The sequence below is a fragment of the Phocoena sinus genome, chromosome 4 (genome assembly GCF_008692025.1).
Source record: "Phocoena sinus isolate mPhoSin1 chromosome 4, mPhoSin1.pri, whole genome shotgun sequence".
NCBI classification, from domain to species: Eukaryota; Metazoa; Chordata; class Mammalia; order Artiodactyla; family Phocoenidae; genus Phocoena; species Phocoena sinus.
This window is the reverse complement of record NC_045766.1, coordinates 143886084-143907261: the sequence shown is the minus strand read 5'-3', so window position 1 is coordinate 143907261 and position 21178 is coordinate 143886084. Positions and strand designations below refer to the sequence as shown.

At 52.5% G+C, this 21178-nt stretch overlaps 1 protein-coding gene across 2 annotated transcripts in view; it reads right to left on the bottom strand.

The window, feature by feature from the left end:
* Positions 1–18277, bottom strand: part of AGPAT3 (1-acylglycerol-3-phosphate O-acyltransferase 3) — a 98515-nt gene extending 80238 nt beyond the window's left edge. For both annotated transcript variants that reach the window (XM_032629977.1, XM_032629976.1), the window contains exon 1: positions 18155–18277. The gene's annotated coding sequence lies outside the window, so the exon portion shown is untranslated. The remainder of the gene's footprint in view (positions 1–18154) is intronic.
* Between the last annotated feature and the right edge of the window lie 2901 nt (positions 18278–21178).

The window sequence follows — 21178 nt, the reverse complement described above, 5'->3', positions numbered from 1 at the left end:
GGAGAAGACATTTAACTGAAAGTTGGTTATTCAAGAACCAAGTGTGAGCTTGGAGATCTAATCTCGCCGCGGTGGAGGCTGAGAGCAAGCTGTGCACACGAACAGGGTGTCCGGACGCCCGGGGCTCCCCTTCGGGCCCGAGCCCCACGCCACCTGCGGGGCCAGGGGACACTGTCCAGACCCCAGTCCCACTGCCACGCCCGCTCCCTGGCTGGAGCAAACCCCTGCTCTTCAGTAAGACGAGTGCCTCCATTCCAACAAGGTCTCTGGGGGTGAAGGTCATGCTTCTGAAGCAAACACAGAGCATCACTGTTAGCTGATTATCAAGGGTAACGGGGGAGAAGGGAGCGCAGAGACAGAGTCAAAGTGTACAACGAGCGGCCGATGCCAACCCAGGCCAGGCCCGCGCTCCGGGTCAACCCTCGGCTGCCCCAGAGCGCAGCCCCGGCCATGCCCGCCCGCGCGCCCCGTCCAGGCGCAAGGTGCCCGCACGGCACACGCAGGCCAGCGAGGGGCGGGACGGGCTGCGGGTCGCTCTCCACCGAGAAGCCGCAGAACATACGGAAGAATGAGTAGCAGGTACACAAACACGAGGTTCACGTTCGACATGTTTCCGGCGATGAGCTGGCCACGAAAGCTTAGGTGCTGAGAAAGGTACTACCCCCATCGCCGGCTCACCGTCAAAGGCTTCATGACACAGACGGGCGGAGGGGGGAGGGGACGAGTGGGGTGGGAGAAGAGGGAAGGGGGAGGGGCCCCCAGCCCGGGGACTATTCTGGGCTGTCAGGGACAGCGTAGCACATGCCTGGTGACAGCGGAGCCCAGCTGGGTCAAGGGTGTCTCAGCAGACAGACACCACGCCCACGGCAGAGAGCAGAAGGTCCCCAGGGCCCCGGGTCCCTCAGAGGCTGCGCGCAGGACCACGGCAGACCCTCAAGGGCCGGCGGCTGAGCGGCAGGGGCAGCTGCTCCGGGGCTGATGGCCTTGGCCTTCCCAGCGGGGCCGCAGCGGCCTGAGGAGCCCAGAGCCACGGCCACCGCGCTCCGGGCGCGTCCCTCCCAGAGACCCTGGGGGCCCTGAGCACCGGCGCTGCCCAGAATCCCCGCCAGGAGCGGACGAGGAGCCCCGTGCGTCCCAGCCTCTCCTCCGGAGCGTCCCCGCACAATCTCCCGCGACAGAGGCAGGCGCTGCCCCTCCGGCTCTACGGCCTCCGCGGGGCCCTCGTGGGCCGCACAGCAAGGACAGAGCGAGGCCGGGCTCCAGCCCCAGGGCCCCGAGGACAGACGAGGGTGGGGCTGGGCCACGCCGAGGGGCTCTCAGGCCGGCGGGTCCCCCGGACCTTCCCGCTCGCTGCGCAGCGATTGCATTACCGGGGTCGGTGCCTGTTGCTGGTTTTGGGGGGCGGGTCTCCCCGAACTCCCGCCCTCAGAGTTCACGGCCCGACCCCACTTGGAGCAAACACCACGACCTGGTTGTTGCACATGCTGACCAGTCCAGGAAAGCAACCACCTCCCCGGGAGACACGCCTGGGGGCGTCCTCTGCCTGTCCCCCTACCACGCGACAGCCACCAGGGCCGGGGTTCTGACCCGCCCAGGCATTTCCGGATTGGAACACTCATCCTTTTGAAATTCTGGGTGTGGACGATCTATGAAATCCATGTCTATACAGCAAAGAAGATCTTACCAAATATTCTATTAATAATAATATGAGACACACTTGGTGGTTAGTATTTGCCAGACTCTGTTCTGAGCATTTCACGTGTATTAAGGGCACTTGGCCAGAGGCACGGGGTCCCGCAGGGTAGAGACTTACACACTAGACAAACCTCCCGTGACTCCTGGGGCATGGGGCCCAAAGATGAAGGACCCGCCCAGGTCATACAGCTCCACCCTCATGAGGCCACTCAGAACCACAACTAGCACATCCAGGGGAAAGCCGACAGGGGCCAAAATGCAATCTTAAATCTCCTAGGGGCCGCAATAAAAAGGAAAAAGAAAGAGGCCAACGAGACATGGAAACAACCCAAGTGTCCAACAGACCATTGGTTTAAGAATATATGTATAGTATTGATATATATATGTATATATTGAAATATACATGCATACACACACACAGACAATGGAATATTACTCAGCCATAAAAAAGAATGAAATAATGCCATTTGCAGCAACATGGATGGACCTAGAGATTATCATACTAAGTGAAGTAAGTCAGAGAAAGACAAATACCATATGATATCACTTATATGTGGACTCTAAAATGTGATACAAATGAACTCATATACAAAACAGAAATAGACCCACAGGGGCTCCCCTCGTGGTGCAGTGGTTGAGAGTCCGCCTGCCGATGCAGGGGACACGGGTTCGTGCCCAGGTCCGGGAGGATCCCACATGCCGCGGAGCGGCTGGGCCCGTGAGCCATGGCTGCTGAGCCTGCGCGTCCGGAGCCTGTGCTCCACAACGGGAGAGGCCACAACAGTGAGAGGCCCGTGTACCTCTTAAAAAAAAAAAAATAGACCCACAGACATAGAAAACAAACTTATGGTTACCAAGGGGAAAGAGGGGGAGAGATAAATTAGGAGTTTGGGATTAACAGGTACACATATATATATATATAAAATAGATAAGCAACAAGGACCTACTGTACAGCACAGGGGACTATACTCAATATCTTGTAATTACCTATAATGGAAAAGAATCTGAGAAAAAGTATGTGTGTGTGTGTTTGTGTGTGTGTGTGTGTGTGTGTGTGTGTATACATACACATAAAACATGGAATCACTTTGCTGTACACCTGAAACTAACACAATATCGTAAATCAACTAGACTTCAATAAAAAAGAGAAATAGGCAAGAATAATTTAATAATACATTTATTTAACCCAATATATCCAAAATATTATCATTTTGACGTCTATTCAATCTAAAAGAATCAGTGAGATATTCTACTTTTTTGTCACACTAAGTCTGTGAACCTAGTGTGCATTCGTCCCTAACAGCACATCTCAATCCAGACCAGCCACGTCTCTGGTTGTGTGGCTCTGTGGCCCATGGCCTCATGGCCTCACAGGTTCAGACACAACATACTTGCTGTTATTTGCCTCTCATTCCCTTTTCTGCTTACATGTTAAGAATTTTAGAAATTTTCAGTTCCACCAACTCTTTGGCTTCCCACGTGTCTGCAATGGTTAATTCCTCCACTGGACGGTAGGTACAGGGGCTTCAGTATTCTATGTGTTTCATATACTAAAGCATTTCTTAATTTGAAAAAAAGAAGCTAACCCATTCCTGGAAGTACAATATAACCAACAAGTTACAAATAACAATTATGAGAAAATTATTAAATATTTCCAGTTTTCTTTTCCTTCTATAAAATTTGGATGGAGAAGAAGAAACCAATCCCTCTCTGGAAATAAATACACTATACCTGACAAAGCACGAACACCTAGCGATTCACTTCCTCTTCACTTTTCTTTTCTTCCTAAAAAAGTCTTATTTACAAGAAGCCTCTCTCTTATTCATCATGTTCTCTCTCCCTCTCCCCTTCCTTGTCTCTCTTTGCCTCTGCCCTGTCTCTGTGTCTCTCTCCCCGTCCCCCCATCACCCAGTTTGGAAGGGTCAACCCTGTAAACACAGCCCCAAGCCTGGAACAAATCTCTCTCGTTGAGCACAGCTAACATACTGCTACTTGTCCCACGTGCCAAGTTAGACACGACGCCTGATACAGCTCACCTGCAACGTCCAGGCCACCACTGCCTGCTCCCTGCATGTCAGCGCACCGGGGTCGGGTTCCGCCCTCTACCTATGTGCTTATTCCGGGTTTTGGTGGATGTATGTGAGTGCGAATAAAAAGAATAACTGGCAAGAGTCATTGCTTTAAATACAACTGTGCTACCATACATGTGATTGCACATTTCGACATTTATTTTCAAAGGGCCACAGGTGTGTATGTGACACACACAGCCCCACACACACACAAATGGCAAGAAAACTGCTGAGAAAGGGAGCGTATCCACTCTGAGCCCATCAGAGTCCCTGATGACAAAGCGGGGAAGGCTCATTTAGGCCCACTCCACCAAAAGCCTGAAACTGAGCTCGCAGCATTAAACAATCAAGACTCCATGCAAAGTCCCGGCTTGATTTTCTCCCAGTGATTCACAAACACAGCCTCGCACCCCCGAGGAGCAACCTCAGAGCCACACAGGGACAGACGGACGAGGTGCCCTGCCCGCTCCCGCCACACAGAGGGCAGGTGGCCCCTGAGGCTCGGCGGCCAGCATCCCTGCTACCCTCAGGGACGCTTTAGAGGGAAAAGAAGCTCCGCTCAGATGTGCTGAGCCATGAGATGATTCAGCACCGAGGGACATGTCAAGTTGGCACAGAAAGCCAGCACTTCTGTGATGTTAGACAAGCCCTCGGTCTGGGCGCGGGCTGGTGGACGGCGGCCTCTCCCGTGTTCCAGAAACGCGCCAGACACGGCAGGACGCAGCCTAAGGCCTCTGCCACATGCTTCTGCAAAAACGGAGAGCAACGCGGACGGACAAAACCCACCATTCTCTTGCTCTGCACCTGAGGGGCACCAGACGAGAGGCAGCCGGGACCCTTGTCAGCTGCCTAAGGACACGGTGGCCGTTTTGGGAACGAGCCTGTGCAGAGCTCAGCCATGTCCATCTCTGCCCTCCCTGAGGCGCTCATGGCCTCGGGTCGCTTGTCCACGTGCTGCTGTCCCCGGGCAGCCCTGCCGGGACTCGCCACTCACCCCCAGGCGCCACGTCACTGCTCCAACACACGTGCGGCGCCTCGTGTGTGCCACCACTCTATAAAGTACCTTCACACGTGATGTTTTCTAATCCTCACCAGCCCCTGGGGGCGCCATGAGGAGCAGAGGGCCACCACCGAGAGGCATGAAGTCACCTCCTGGGAGCCACTCGAGCCCGGGGCCCGTCCCGCAGCTCCCACGGGGGAAGGCCAGTCACCTGCCATGTATTTGCACTGCGGGCCTTAACAAACAGGGGACAGCGTCGGTTATGTTACTGCCTACTGCTGCAGTGCACGGTGAAACGCAGGGACAGAGCCTTAGCAGGTTGGATTTCAAAACTGGAAAATAAAGTGGAAATGAGAAAACTATTAGGCACCTAGAATGGTGTTATTCTTTCAAGTATTACTGGTGTGAGCGGAAACAGGCATGGTCTCTTTGGGGGTAAGTCGGCCACAGGGGTCGGAAGTCTGGCCGTGAGGACCCTGGCTCGGCAATCCCCGGAGGACTTGCCCTCAGGAAGCCGACCAGGGAAGAGCCGTGCAGGGTGCCCGCCGGACTTCCGACAGGGAAACAGAAACAGCTTTGGTGCCGCCAGCAGCAGGCGTCGCTGTCCACACAACGGAGTCGAGCACGGCCCTCGCGGTCTTTACCCAGGGACAGGGGCAGATGGCAAAGGTCAGCGGTGTGACGTGAACCAAGGAAAGTGGGCCACAAAGACAGCCTGTACGACGTGGTCCACGTGTGGGTACATGTGAGCGTATGTGTGTGCCCGTGTGAACACAGGTGAGCGTGCGTGTGCATTCTGACGCAGACTCAGGATGGGGAAGGCCTCCTGGTGAAATGAGAGGTCCAAGGTGCAGCACGCCTCGGGGGAGAAGCCGGGACCAGGAAGAGGAGGAAGTGTCAGTGGGGCATCACCACGGGGCTGGAGCCCGGGAGTGACAGGGATAGTACTGGGGCTACCGAAACAGAACCTCAATGCGCCCTAGGGAAGGAATCTGGTGGGAGTGGAACTGGAGACCTGGGGACCTTTGGGGGCACTGGAGCAGCCCGTGTGTGGCCTGTCTCGGGGGGAATCAGTGAGGCTCCACGAGGGACAGTGGGGGTTTAGGGGGGAGACACGGAGGAAGGGGTCACGGCGGGGCAGGGGCCCGGCTTGGACGCCAGCGCGGTGACCTCACCGCAGGAGATGGGGAGAGGGTAGGGGTGTTTCACAGCTGTGGGTGGACAGGGGAGGCCTGCTGAGATTGGGCGCCTGGGCTGAGGACACACAGCCTGCGGGGGGGAAACTGTGGGCCTGGGGTTTAGGGCTCGGAGCTGAGAGGACAGCAAGCTGGGGTCACGGCCTCGCAGGTAATTAAAATAACAAGGAACGACGGGAGGCCCCTGGCAGACACGATCTCAGGCAGAGCCCCCCAGATAACACCATTCCAGATGCTTAATGGTCCTTCCCTTCACATTTAGTTTCCTTTTTAAAAATATTTATTTACTTATTTATTTATTTTGGCTGCACCGGGTCTTAGTTGTCGCACGCGGGATCTTCATTGCAGCACACGGGATCTTTAGTTGCTGCGTGCAGACTCCTTGGTTGCGGCCTCCATGCGGGGATCAGTTCCCCAAGCAGGGATCGAACCCAGGCCCCCTGCACTGGGAGCGCAGTTTTACCCACTGGAGCACCAGGGAAGTCCCGACATTTATCTTCCAGTTTTGAAATCGGACGTGCTAAAACGTATGAACCATCTTAAAGACACGCGCTTTCACTGTTACTGGCATATACTGCACACCGCACATGTATGGTAGTTTTCCAGCTACCAAAAATGTCATTTGAAGAAAACCGTTTGGATGGTGGCTTAGTCTCCAGTTCTAAAAAAGCAGACACCACCTCAGTTGTACGGATGACAGAGAAGTTGACGGGAAGTTAAGTTCATTGAAGACAAAATCTGACACAGGTTTTGCAGTTGTGTCCCAAACTGGTTAAAGCGCTTGATAAAGGTGTGCACTGGGAGGGAGGGGCCCCCCGGCTTTAAGCTCCCCGGACACCACAACTGTCTTCCACCAGGCAGTTGTAGGCCAGGATAAAATTTACCCCAAGTTAGCTCGGTCACTTAGGTACACTCGAACCTACGGCATTCCTTAACTTGCATTATTGTTTATTCATCAGCATTTGTATCAATTCACCTTAGCAATCTCTTCAAGCTCAGAGTTTTGTTTTGGGATCATTTTCCTTCTTTGTCAATGATGTCTTCAGAAGTTCCCTTTTATGAGTCCAGAAAATTAACCTATAATGGTTCCAGATCAGTCCCCCTCCTGGGCTCCTGGCAGAAGCAGGCAGAACTCCTGAAGGCAGAACCTGTCCAGGGAGATGTGCTCCAGGGAACCTGCAGACAAAGTCCTCCGGAATACGAGAGCACAGTCCAAGCTACCAGGCACACGAGAAACTAGCTTCAGGGAGTGAGAGGCAGCATAACAAACGGCGGAATGCAACCCCCAAGACATTTAGACTTCGGCATTATTTGGGGCGCTATTATTACTTTGGCATTATTCTTTGAGCATATAGAATAATATGCTTAGAGATAAAACAGGAAATTGAAATATGTGCAAAGAAAAGAACACCATGCAAGAGAAGAGGCATGGTTTGGAAAGAACCACAGAGAACGTTCAAGGATGAAAACTATAATCACCGAAATGAGCGGGTTAAGCAGCAGGTTAGACAGAGATGAAGATGGAGCTGGAAAACTGGAAAGGAAAGCTGAGGAAATCACCCAGAATGTGGCAAAAAAAAAAAAAAAAAGACTAAAAGACAGACATGAACAAGAGTTGAAGAGGCTTGGAAGATGGTGTGTGAAAGTCAAGCATAATGTAGAAACAAAACTCAACAAAAGAATGGCTGAAAGTTTTCCAGAATTACTGAGAGACACAAAACTTTATCCTCAGGAAGCACATTGACTCCAAAGCAGGAAAATAAGAAGAAATCCACTCCAGAGATGCCACCATGAAATTGAAGAATACTGGGGCTTCCCTGGTGGCGCAGTGGTTGAGAGTCCGCCTGCCGATGCAGGGGACGCAGGTTCGTGCCCCGGTCTGGGAGGATCCCACGTGCCGTGGAGCAGCTGGGCCTGTGAGCCATGGCCGCTGAGCCTGCGTGTCCAGAGCCTGTGCTCTGCAACGGGAGAGGCCACAACAGTGAGAGGCCCGTGTACCGCCAAAAAAAAAAAAAAAAAAAAATTGAAGAATACTGGATGTAAAAGGGACCACAAACACAGCAGAGAGGAAACATTACTGATGCAGGAAGGACAGCGGAACTGACAGCGGGTCCCTGAGCCAGGAGGAGGTGACAGGGTGTAATCCACGTCTCAGAGAATGCCAGTCAGTGCCACACAGACCATGTCCTCTGCCCACGAGGCTTCTGAGGTGAAGTCAACAGTAAATATATAACCTAAAATCCCAGTGCACTTAGAAAATAAAAGTACCTCTGTATCGCTCATGGGTCACAGAAGAAGAATAAAGGATTTTTAAATGCTCAAAATCTCAAATACTGAGCAATGACATTACTGCACACCAAAATATACAGGACACAGGACAGCAGAACCAGGAAGGACGGTTATAGCCTTAAATGCTTACGATGGAAATAAAGTCTGAAAATTAAGAAACTATGCTTAGAAAAAATTTAAAAAAGAAGTTAAGCTTTCAACTAAATAACCTGTAAAGGGAACACCAGGAAAGAAAAAAAAAAAACACAACCCAGGGAGTGTACAACGAAAGGATAAATTAATGACACGGGAACCAAAGATGTGTTGGACAAGATCTATGAAACTGAAAGTCAGCTCTTTGCGAATGGCAATGAAACAGAGAAGCCTCTGCGAAGATGAATGAAGAACAAAGAAAAGCAAGAACATTTTAGGAGTGAAAGGGGGAGCTTAATGTCAGACACGTAGAGATTTAAAAATTAAGAAAGTATTACTACTTTTGTACCAAGAAACTGACAACGTAACTGACACGGATACTGGGGTAGACAGGTCTAAGATGACCCCCATGGTTCACACCCTTGTGTAACCCGCACCCTTGAGGGCGGGCTGGACCTACTGACTGGCTTCCAACAAAAAGTGGACGAGAAAAGTAGGGGAAGGTGGCATCCGAGATGTGGTTTACAACACTGAGACTGCGTCTAGCTGGTGTCTCCCCCTCCCTCTCCCCCTCTCACTCTCACTCTGACGGACAAGTTGCCAGGTTGGGGAGCCCTCAGAACAACTGGCAAGGACCTGGATCCTGACAGAAACATGAATGAACTTGAAGAGGGATCCTTGCCCCGTGGCGCCATCAGATAAGACTGCAGCCCCAGGCGGCACCTCGTTCACCGCCTGTGAGGGACCCCGGGCCTGAGGACCCAGCTAAGCTGAGCCTGGATTCCTGGACCACAGAAACGGTGAGATGGTAAGTGCTGTTGACAGCCAGTAAGTGTTGGGGTCATTTGTTACATAGCAACAGATAACTAATGCAGATCCCTCCCTAGAAAATAATACCCAACCTTATTTTTAAAAGGCTGGAAAAGCTGAACAGATCTGTACTATTAAAGTAATCGACCAGGATGGAAAAACCTGTCTGCGCGAGAGCCAGGCCCAGACCAAGAAATTATGTAAGAAACGCATAACCTCAGTCTCACAGAAGCTCTTTTATACCACAGAAAAGGAGGCAATACTGTCCACTCATATGACGAAACCAGTATAAGCCAGCACCAAACCCAGACAAGACGGGGACAGTATAACAAAGGACAACTACAGCCATGCGCACTTCTAAACAAAGGTGCAACAAATTCTAAACAAAATACTAACAAACCAAACGTGGTAATGCAATCCAGAATAATGTATCATGGCCGAGATGGGACATTTCCAGAAAATCTACTCATGTACTTCACCAAATCAACCTCTCAAAGGAGAACATCTTATACAAGCAGCTTAATACGTGCAGAAAAAGTCTGTGATGAAGCATTTTCAGTCAAATATTTGTATAAACAAGACAACTGTCTTAACCGGAAAGGGGGCATCTAAAGAAAGATAAGCATTCTCTCTCTCTCTGTCTTTTTTTATAATTTCATTATTGTAAACAGGTAAACATAATCCAAGGAGACAAGTAACACACCATGGCCCCTCCCCGCTGCACCTTCCCATCCCTTACATGAAGTCTTGAGTCTCCTCCCAATACATCGTCACTTCAATACAAGAAATTTGAAAAGGCGTTCTTACCGCCCCCCCATGCCTTACACTTAGCCCTAACCCCTGCCTCTCCCCCAGCAGTGTCCCCGAGGCCGTTAGTAAGCAGTGCCGCTGGGGACACCTTGCCCAAACTGGGGGCGCCCAGACGTGCCGGGGACCACGTGCCAGGTACGCCTAGAGGTGAACGCCCCCTGTGCAGACACGGCCCACCAGTCCACACCCACACCTGTGCTCCGTTGACTCACGTCTGTGACCACACCGGCCCAGGCACTCTCTACGTTCTGGCTCCCCGGGTGCGGCAGGCCGGCTTCTCACTGTGCTTTTATTTTTGCGTCTCCCTGATGACCCGTGAAGGTAAGTCTTGAATCTCTTCTCCTCTTATTTCCTTCCGTCTGTTTGCTCCTTTGTTCCCAGGAGGAGCCATAGGAAGATTCTGAACTAAGCAGTCTCCGTGTTTGTACCAACACCAAACGGGAAAACTGAGCAGCATTTCCTGAAAATCAGGAAATAGGACAGAAACGCCCCATCGCACCTCCGTTCGATACAGTCCTGACGGCGCTGGCCCAGGCAGTGAAACAGGATGGAAAAGTATTAAGCCATAAGGAAGAAACGAAGCCATCACCGTTCCCTGTCTACGCAGAAAATCCCCGAAATCTACAGGTAAATTATAAGAAATAGGGCTTCCCTGGTGGCACAGTGGTTGAGAGTCCGCCTGCCGATGCAGGGGACGGGGGTTCATGCCCCAGTCTGGGAAGATCCCACATGCCGCGGAGCGGCTGGGCCCGTGAGCCATGGCCGCTGAGCCTGAGCGTCCGGAGCCTGTGCTCCGCAACGGGAGAGGCCACAACAGTGAGAGGCCCGCATACCGCTAAAAAAAAAAAAAAAAAAAATTATAAGAAATAGAGATTGGCAAGGTGACTGGATATAAAATCAATATCCAAGATCAACTGCATTTCTGTTCAACACCGACAAGGGTTAGACATTTTTTTTTAATAAAAAAAAAATTTAAAAATACCACTTATGAAAGTAACAAAAAATAATAAGGACACCTGGGAATACATTTAACCACAGAGTCTAAGACAGTACACTTATAGTATATACAGGGCCTTATTAAAAGCCGTTTAAGAAGATCTACATTAGTTGAGACACACCACGTTTACAGCAGGTAGTCTTAATACCATAAAACAGAAATTCCCCTCAACTGATCTATGGAATTGGTGCAATTTCTATCTAAATCCTGACCAAGTTTTTCACGAAACTTGACAAGCTGATTTTAACACAGAGAAACAAAGAACATGAATAACCAGGCGCTCTGGAGAACCCAGGGGGCAGGGGGCGTAGAGGGGAGGATGTCCAGACAGCTACAGGGGCAGGTGCCACTCACGCAGACACACGGACCGGCAGGACAGAGAAGCCAACCGAGGGGACTGCACACACGGCCGCCGTGGCACAACAGGTCAGCAGGGAAAGAGGACCGACCGGCCGAGGCTGGTGTCAGGACAACTGTTCTCCACATGGGGACAGAGCTCCCTACTCGTCACCACAGAGTCCACTCCCGAGGGACCAAGGGCTTCAGCGTGGAAAGCAAACGTTACAACTTCTACGAGAAAACGCAGGAGAACACACGAGTGACCCCAGGGCTGGGAAAGACTTCTCAGCGACACTCGGAAGGCCACAAAAGAAAAGATGGATAAACTCCACATTGAATTAAGAATTTCTATTCATCAAAATAAAGTAAAAAGACAAGACACGGCTAGGAAAGGTACCTAATGAACACATGACAACGAAGGGCCACTATCCTGAATACATAAGGACACACATCATATAGAATTATATGTAAGGAATACGCACGAGAAGGTCATCACCTAACAGGAAAATGGGTGAAGAAATTCACAGGGGAGGAAACACGTCTACCAGTAAATATAAGGAGAGTGTCAACTCCATCTACCAGGAAACACACATCAGGCCACAATCAGACAGGAGCATTTTGCATCCAATCTATTCGCAAAACTTAATGACAATACCACGTGCTATGGAGTATGTGGGTCCACTCACACCCATCTTTCCCATCACTCTGGGAAACAGCCCAGTGTAACTATCACTGTGTAAATTTTAACCTGCCTGGACTTCCCCGCCCAGTGGTCCCATTCTACACGTGTAACAAGAGGCGTGGACACAGAACATGCCATCAAAACAGAGCAGGATGAGGAGTGCCTTCTGGTAAAAGTCTGGATGCATTTTGTAAACATTACTTCGTCTTCACATGGACCTCAGGAGGGCCTCCTGCACGCACTCGGAGACACACGGAGTTCCTCTGTTCCCAGACTGACACCTCTCTGGGTACCATCTTCTCTTTGCCTCTACAAAGCATCACTTAACCCATCCTGTTTCCAGCAGCCATGGTTGAGATAAGAAAGACAATTCTTTTGGTTTTCATCTGTACATAAAGTCTTGGGTTTCTGTTATTCTTGTTTTGCTTCTCTTGCATGCATTTTGAAAGTGCTCATTTAGTCCTCATTTAATTGGCTCACTTTATTTTGAAAATTAAACAAATAGTGTAGACCAGAGGTTGTAAAAATAGTGGCCCAGAGGATAAATTCAGGCAGGAACATTTTTTCGTTTGCCTGCAGCTTGTTAAAAATAAATAATTGCATAGAAAGATCTAGATTTCTGTCTTGTCTCAGCAGATCGAAGAGCTAGTGACTTTGGTCCCGTACCTGCCTGGCATGTCTGCTAGGGGTCAGAGGCCGGGGGTCAGAGGGGTCAGAGGCCGGGGGTCAGGCAAGGCACATCCGAGAGAAGAGATGTACCGTCATCACTCATCGGCACGGCCACCCCTACCTGGCACTTGTTAGACCTGTGTGTACAGCTTTCACATATAGCTTTGTTTACCAAAGCAGTAGAAACATTTATACCCAATAACTCATTAAAATTTAAAGAAATGCCAGGTACAAAGCAGTTGGGACCCCAGGAAAACACCCTGCTGGCTTGGAGCTAGAACTGGACCGCAGGCCACCAAAGCGTTTTCTAACAAATGTTCTAGAACTGAAGTTACGGTAGTTAGCACCTCGATTTAGGAAGCTGAAAATAGCTGTCGTGCGCTAACACGCGTGTGCTCTGACCTCTGTCCCCCGTCTGGAAGCACTCTGCTTCCTTTCATCGCTGGACACTCACTTTTGTGTACCAGCTCACCACTAGTTACAGCAAAGGAGCCCAAATAACGGCTCAAGGGGACCTGCCAGACTGCAGGGCTTTTCCTAAAACTAAACCAAAACACTGCCAGGGGCCAAGGGACTATTCACGGTTTGGGATTACTTTTACTGTTGCGATTATTTATTTCTACTTTTGTGGACTCCAAGTCACTAAACGTGGAGGCTGTCAGGGTGCTTTGACACTCAGACTCCCCTCAGGAGAGAACCTGCCTCCGGGGGTTGGGGGGTGCCTGCCGGACCCGACTGCCCGAAGGGCGGGGCCCGAGGACCCCAGGCTGACTTTCTCAGAGCCACATCCTCCCAGGCCTCCCCGCTCCCTGTCCCCTCACTCAGGGGTCGGATCACCCCCTCCAGCCCCTCCCTTCAGCCCCCACAGCGTCCCCCCGCCCCCCCGAACCTCCTGCACGTCCCACCTTGGCGTCCTCCTCACGCGGAACCCAAACAGGTGACGGCTTCATCTAACAATCTGACTTGTCTTAATTTTGGCAAAAATCACTCCTAGCAAGCGATATTTTGGAAGGTATACCAATTGATTAATTTCTCTCTGAACATAAGGATGACGTGTATCCTCATTCATTCATTCAATCAGTCACTCCAACTAGCCTGGGGCAACGGTCTAATTAGAAGTCAATGTATGAAAAGCATAACCGATCACCAGCACATCCTTTCTGGTGAGAGTCAACAGGCAGCTCTTCACTTCACCGCTACTGAGCAGAAAATGAAAAGCTGAGCACAGATGAATCTGCGTAAGTGGAATGTCTTTCTTCCCCAGGCAACATCATTTCTAGCGCGTACCTGTTTCTATCCTCTTCAATGGGGGTTTCCGGGCCCCAGTCCGCCAAGTCTCGCCTCCTACAAGCGAACACGTTTTTTTAAATGAACACTTCTGTGAAGCCAGTCACTGAGCTTCTGCTTCAAAAATGCAGATTTTCATAGACTGAGTTTTCTGAGCACCGCGTTGGTTTGGATTCAATGAGACCTTGTTGGAAATCTAGATGCATCGCTTGCCAGCCAAGGGACTGTGGCCAAGCTCTCCCACCCAGTTCCTCCAGCTGTGTAATGGGGCAATACCCTGTCCTCACAGAAACAACATAATGAGCCCATAAGATGCCTCATGGAGATGCAATAACTGGAGCTGTTGTCATCAGACTAGACGCAAAGCAGGGACACACTGAACGTCAGCATACACTTATAAAGTTTTCAGGTCAGCAAACCGAGTGATGAAGAGAAAAAGAACCCCCGTTGCTGGAGCTCTGGAATTCAGCCCCCCACCCCACGCCCGCCCCCGGGGATGTAGCCAGCGGGGCTCACAGGCCCCGTGAGAGCAGATCGGGTAAAGGTGTTCCTCACTGCAGCTCCTCAACGCTGCTCAGGGTAGGACTCACTACCACCCTTCTTATCGCTTGCTTTCATTCCCCACCCACTTTCAGAGGGAACTGAGAAGAGCCACATCAATGATGCACGGCCTCCTGGGGCCACCTGAGGACAGGCCTCTCGGCTGCTGGCAGGCAGCTCCCACCAGGAGCGCCCAGCTTCAGCTTCGGTTTTTAGTCCTGCGTGATGCGAAGCACTCCTGCCTGGAAGAAGACGTCTGCCTGTCACATACTGAAGGATAGTTTCTTTCAACACTAATATTTAAAATGTATCCTATCTGCGACCTTCTGGCTGCACTTGCGGAAAGACATGGCGAATTAAAGCACAGCGTCCAGGGCCAAAGGCTCCAGCCCTGCAGCGGGAACTTGGGCCAACTTTCCCCGGGCATCTGCTCCTCTGCCTCCAAAGAGAAACACAGATGCCGCCCCCAGATGATCCGTGTTTCGGTTTCTAGCACTTTGCTCCACAAAGATAAACAGGACATGGTGAATTCTTCTCAATAACTAAATGAGAGGCTGTTCCAGGCTGGACCAGTCATGTGTTTGCCTAAAATCCAGCATTTTGAAATCAGTAATTTAGGATTAGTTTAAGATTATTATGAAGTGGTTTTAGAAACAACAGATTAAGTCAGAGTCATTTCGCTTTACAATGTGAATCAACTCATTTAAAACCTCAAGCATTCCTTGGTTAACCAAAAGTAAAATCCATGAAATTTCCAAGCAATTGTTTTACGAAATTCAGTCCAATCTGACTGTAACATACATTTCTCAATGAGAAGACTGAGTAACTAAAGATCTTATGTCATACGGTCAAATCATTAAGAAAGGAACAGGCAAATGTAGCCAATTGTATCCAATGCTTTGCTCTATAAATATCAATCCGCCACAACTTGTAACAGTAAAATATTAGAGTTTCTGATGAGGCCCAAGAGAGGGAAGAAAAAGATGGAAGCAGAAGCCACTGCTTCTGCCCCAGGTGGACTTTGATGGGGGGGCTAACTGCTAACAGCAAGGGGCCGCCACTGATCTCCACTGAAGCCCCCTCTCGTGTCTCCCACGCTAGGTCAGGCTGAAAGCCAGGGGAAGATGTGTGTTTTGGGGGTCCAATGCGATTGGAAGCGTTGACCACACCCTCCCCTCCACCCTGCCCCGGAAAACCCAGTAAATTGGCTCTTCTCAAACACAATTTCTGTTTCTCATTTTCCTTGTTTATGTTGATTTCAACATTTCCCTCCTACCTCTGATTTGACCAGAGATAAAAATGTTTCCAGACTTTTAGCAGACAGATGGGGCTGCGAAGGTGGGAGTCCATGGATCTTAGTTTAAATTCTGGCCACGCCGATTTGCGACCCAACCTTCGGGGGGTAACCCAACCTCTGGGTTTTCTCTGACCATTCTTTTCCAAGGTGGAAGTGCCATCAGAGCTGTCACATGTAAAGGGCTAACCCTGTGTATCAGGACCCACGCTAGTTAACGTGGGACGCTGGAGTAAAAACGGACAGCCCAGATCACTTCGGTGGAGGCACTTTTTCTAACTTCCAAAATAAACAACTGCTTTCAGTGTGCTTCCCTGGCCCTGGCACCTAGACGTGGGACAGGCACATGGAACATCAGCCTGCCGGCCCTGCCTCCCAGGAGGCGGCTTCTGGAGTCCACACCCCGGCAATGCAAGTGTCCTTCCTGCACCTCCCTTCACCTCCTACGACAGGGACTTTAACCCTCTGCTCCCGCACCTTCTCCAGGCTACTGCTCGGCCTCAGCCCTCTTGGCAGACATGCCCCCGCAGGCCCCACGCAGGTGGGGTGAACAGCGTGCTCTGGCCAACACAGCCAGTCTGTGTGCCCGTGAAGCGTGGTTCGGAACATCAAGGCCTGCGCCTTCCAAGGCCCAGAGGAGGCCCTGTGTATGCTGACCCTCAGCCACGTGTGCGGGCGTTCTGAATGCCAATCGCATGGAGCACCTGTTTTTAAACAATGTAATCAAGAAGATTCCCGCAGAGCGGCTGAGAAAGGGATACGGAAGTGAGTTGTAACAGGCCAACCCCGCAACTTTGAAGGAGACGAGGGTGGAGTTAAGATGATCCAAAGAAGGGGGAGGGAAAGCAGTAAGGAAATGATCAAATTAGAGAATGTTCAGAATCTCACTGAGATCCCTTATGAAGCTTTTAAACAGAGAAAACGTTGATTAGCAGTCCCTAAATGAGTACAGTCAGCCGGCAAAACTGTAATTTAGAACACATAGGGGATCCCCCCCGGCTTAGTCCAGCATCACTGGGCCCCTCAAAACACAGCCATCGCCAGGCCACCACACACCACTCGGGGTTTGGGATCTCTGGGTGGTTTCCACCCTTAATATGGGTGGCAGTTCTCATTCCAGTCTATCTCACGGCCAACGGCCCACCTCATTTTTCCTTCTCATGAGATCATATTTCCTATGAAAAGGAACCTAACTGCTCTAGTATTCTCTTAGAGGAGACTGTATATAGTGTGCTTTAAAAAAAAGTCTGGGGTGTGGGGTTTCCCTGGTGGCACAGTGGTTAAGAATCCCCCTGCCAATGCAGGGGACGTGGGTTCGAGCCCTGGTCCGGGAAGATCCCACATGCCACAGAGCAACCAAGCCTGAGCGCCACAACCACTGAGCCTGCACTCTAGAGCCCGTGAGCCACAACTACTGAGCCCGCATGTCACAACTACTGAAGCCCGCACCTAGAGCCAGTGCTCTGCAACGAGAAGCCACCGCAGTGAGAAGGCCGTGCACCGCGACGAAGACCCAACACAGCCAAAAAAAAAAAAAGTTGGAAGAAAGAAAGAGAGGAGCCAGCACAATGCTTTCGATGTAGCTTCAGCTACTAGTCACAGCCTCCCTTCCTGAGACCCTCGGGCAGGGTCAACCAACCCGGGTGCTCTGGGCAGCCCTGGGCTGGCGGTGGTTTTCTTCCCAAATGGCTCTTGGATTACTGACCGACCCCCTCACCTGACTGGAACCGTGGAAATTCACAGACGGCCTTTGGTCCAAGCGCCAAAGTCAAATGTGAACACTCAGCACCCACCACTGCTGCGCATTCCCACCTGCAGCCCTCCCTCCCGGCCGAGCAAAAAGTGAAACTAACCCCTGGCCGTAGATAGAGCGCAGGGTCGGGGGAGCGCTCGGGGCCCGGGTCCCCAGCGCCCAGAAACCGGGGCGGGGGGGGCACGTCGCGTCCGCGGGGAGCAGAGGGGCCAGAGAAACCCCGCGGGGAGAGGGGCGGGGGTGTCGTGCCCTCGCCCAGCCGGGTCGCCCGCCCCTCCTGGGGTGCCCCGGCCCTGACCGCGCGCCAGCCCGGACCGGCGCGCCCGGCTGCAGCGCCGCAGGCGGGCCTGCGGGGACGGGGAGGGGACGGGGCCTGGGCCTGGCCGGACGAGGCCCCGGGGAGGCCGGGAGGGGACCCGGGGCCCGCGGGCCCCGGTCCCGGTCCTCCCGCAGGCCCCGCGCCGGGCGGAGCGCAGCCGGCCCGCTGCGGCGCGGGGCCCGGGTCGGGGGCGACCTGGGACGGCGGTGGAGGCAGCCCCGACCTCGGGCGGCGGGCCGGGCGGGGGGCCGACCTGGGGGCAGCGCCGCTCACCTGCAGCCGCCGCCACCTGCTCGTCGCGCGCTCGGCCCCGGCGTCGCCTCCGGGCCGTTCCGGCCGCTGCGCTCCGGCCCTGGGCGCGCCCGGCCCTGCGTCGGGCCTCAGCGAGTGCGGCGCCCGCCGCCCCCGGCCCCCATCCCGCCCCGCCCGGCCCGCCGCCCTCCGCCCTCGGCCGCGCCGCCCCGCCACTTCCTGTGCGCGGCGATCCCACAGTTCCGCCGGCGCGCGGGGCGGCGGGGACACGCGGGGAGGGGACACGGGACGTGCGGGGGGGACACAGCGGGGAGACATGCCGGGGACGCGGGAGTACCGGGGAACAGTGGGGAGGGAATACGGGTCGGGGGGGACACAAGGGGGGGACACAAGGGGGGATAAGCCAAGGGGACAGGGAGGTACAGGGGGACAGCGGGGGAAACATGAGACACGTGGGGAGACAGGGGGACAGCGGGGTGGGCGGCCTGGCGGGGCGCCAGCTGCGAAGGGACGGCCCGTATCCAGTGACGCACGCGGCTGGAGCACCCGGAGGGCTTGGGGCCGGCGGGACACTTTGGGGGCGGGACAGCGAGGTCGGTGGAGGGCTGGATTGGGGGTGGAGGGAGGGGATCCGTCGGGGGCACAGACCGCCTGGAGGCTGGACCCAGGGCTGGGGGAACTGCATGGTGGGCCGGCATACGTGGCGGTGGAGGCGGGGTGGGGGGGCGGGCGGGGGGCGGCAGGCAGCACCACGGACAGTGCGGACCTCCTGGACTGCCCCCATCTCCCCAGGGGCCCCACTGCGCGCACTAGGGGTGTTTCCAGGCATGAGACTCCCCCCAGGCCACGGTTACCTCCGTGGGGCGGGGAGGGGGGTCGCGGGGGTCGCCGTGGGGAACGTCCTGGGAGCCGCTGGTCCGCGCGAGGTCGTGTTTCAGACCCAAGTAAAGCGCCCTTTGACTTCTTTACAGTTGGCCCTCGGCTGGCAACGTTGTATCCGTATTTGACCCTGGAGGAAGCCTCCCCGAATTGGGGTGGTGGGAGGCGGTCGCCCTGAACCGGCCTCGCTAGCCCCACCCGTCGCCCGCGGTCCCTGACAATGTCCTCTCCTGGAAGTAAGGGCTGCCTGTGTCCCCTGCCAGGCCCCGGGCCTGAGGGAGCGTCCAGGCGGGGCTGTCTGGCGCTGGGCTGTACACAAGGATGGAGGGTCACCTCCAGTCTGTACTCCGTACCTCCGTGTGGCCTGCCCGCTGCTCGGGTCCTCAGGTCCCAGGTGGGCCTCCTGAGCTTGGAGGAGCTTCCTTCGAAAACTATTTACAATACCAGGTGCTGTTGCCGTCTGCTGTGCCTTATTTTAAGCCACCTCGACTTATTTCAGAAAACACCCTGACTAAAATAAACATACCTGCACCTGTTCTACTCACAATCCCCTTATCCTTGAAAAAGAAAGCATGGTTGGCAATGCTCATGTAAATGTAATATTGTAAAGCCTTGGGCCCGGCACTGCTACTTCAGTCATGGATCCTGTAGATAAATCCCCACAGGCATCTGTAGATATCTATACAGGAGGTTCTGACACAGCATATATTTACGGGAAAAAACAAAAACAGAAACAGAAAAACAACAAGACACCTTGTTAAATAAACTCTGGAATATTCATTTAATAATTATTTATTTATTATATTTATTTTTGGCTGTGTTGGGTCTTCGTTTCAGTGCGAAGGCTTTCTCCAGTTGAGGCGAGCAAGAGCCACTCTTCATCGCGGTATGCGGGCCTCTCACTGTTGCGGCCTCTCCCGTTGCGAAGCACAGGCTCCAGACGTGCAGGCTCAGTAGTTGTGGCTCACGGGCCCAGCCGCTCCGCGGCATGTGGGATCTTCCCAGACCGGGGCACGAACCCACGTCCCCTGCATCGGCAGGCGGATTCTTAACCACTGCGCCACCAGGGAAGCCCCTAATATTTTTTTATTTTAAAACAAAGATTGTAGTAATTCTATACATGCTGATGGTACATAATCTCTAAGATTAAGTTAAAATTAAAAAATAAAGAGAAGATACAGAGCATCTTCTATCCAATGATCCCTTTTCTGTATCAAAAAGCAATATACACGTCCAGAAAACTTCTGGAAGGATGAACATGAGAGTGTCATTGGCTGGGCTGGGGTGAGGAGACTTTATTGTATGCTAAGTGGTAAAGTTTAAATGCATCATACCCACACATTTTATAATTACTTTTTTAAAAAAACTAATTAAAAGGCATCTCATCATTTAGGCATTCGATGGCCCCTTAATAGTTACTTTGAGCTTTGAGATCAGCTCAGTAAGACCGTGTTTGTCTCGACATTATAAATTGTGAGCAATCTAACCTATAGTCATTGTGAATCTATGATCGCTCAGACCTCAGCTGAGCAGGAATTTGCCTCTGGAAAATCTCCCCTGAACATATGAACAAAGTAAACATATGAAGGGAACTTGGAAGTCAGCCAAGCAGCCCTTAGCTCCTGACTAGGCCGTGTGCAGTGCGCGTGTTCATGTTGACAGGAGATGTGGCCATCGCTAGGATTTACTGAAAGCTATTATTTCACCTACTCATCAGAGCAAGGCCGTGAGGTAGAGACTGCTAGCATCCCATTTTACAGTTGTGGAAACTGAGGCCCAGCAAAGCTCCACATCTGTTCCACCGGTATACGGCTGGCGGCAGAGCCAGCAGCCTGGCTCCAGGCCCTGACTCGGCCACAAGGATGGAGCTTCTCATGACCCCAGTAAGGATGCTGTCTTGCTAAGAGAGAAACTCTGGCCCCTAGCCTGCTGAATTAAAATGGGGAAAGGAATATTATTTGGCACAGGTATGTAGACAGAGGGCATTTCTGCCGTGAATGAGCCAAAGAAAAGTAGGATCTGAGTACCAAAAATAGGTGTGAGCTAAGCCCTGGGAGAGGGACTTCTCTGTTCATTGTTTGTTCTAATTCTCAGAACGAACTTGCTGGCATCCCATTTCACAGATAAGTAAACCAGAGACTGAGAGGTGGTCCCAAATCAAACAGC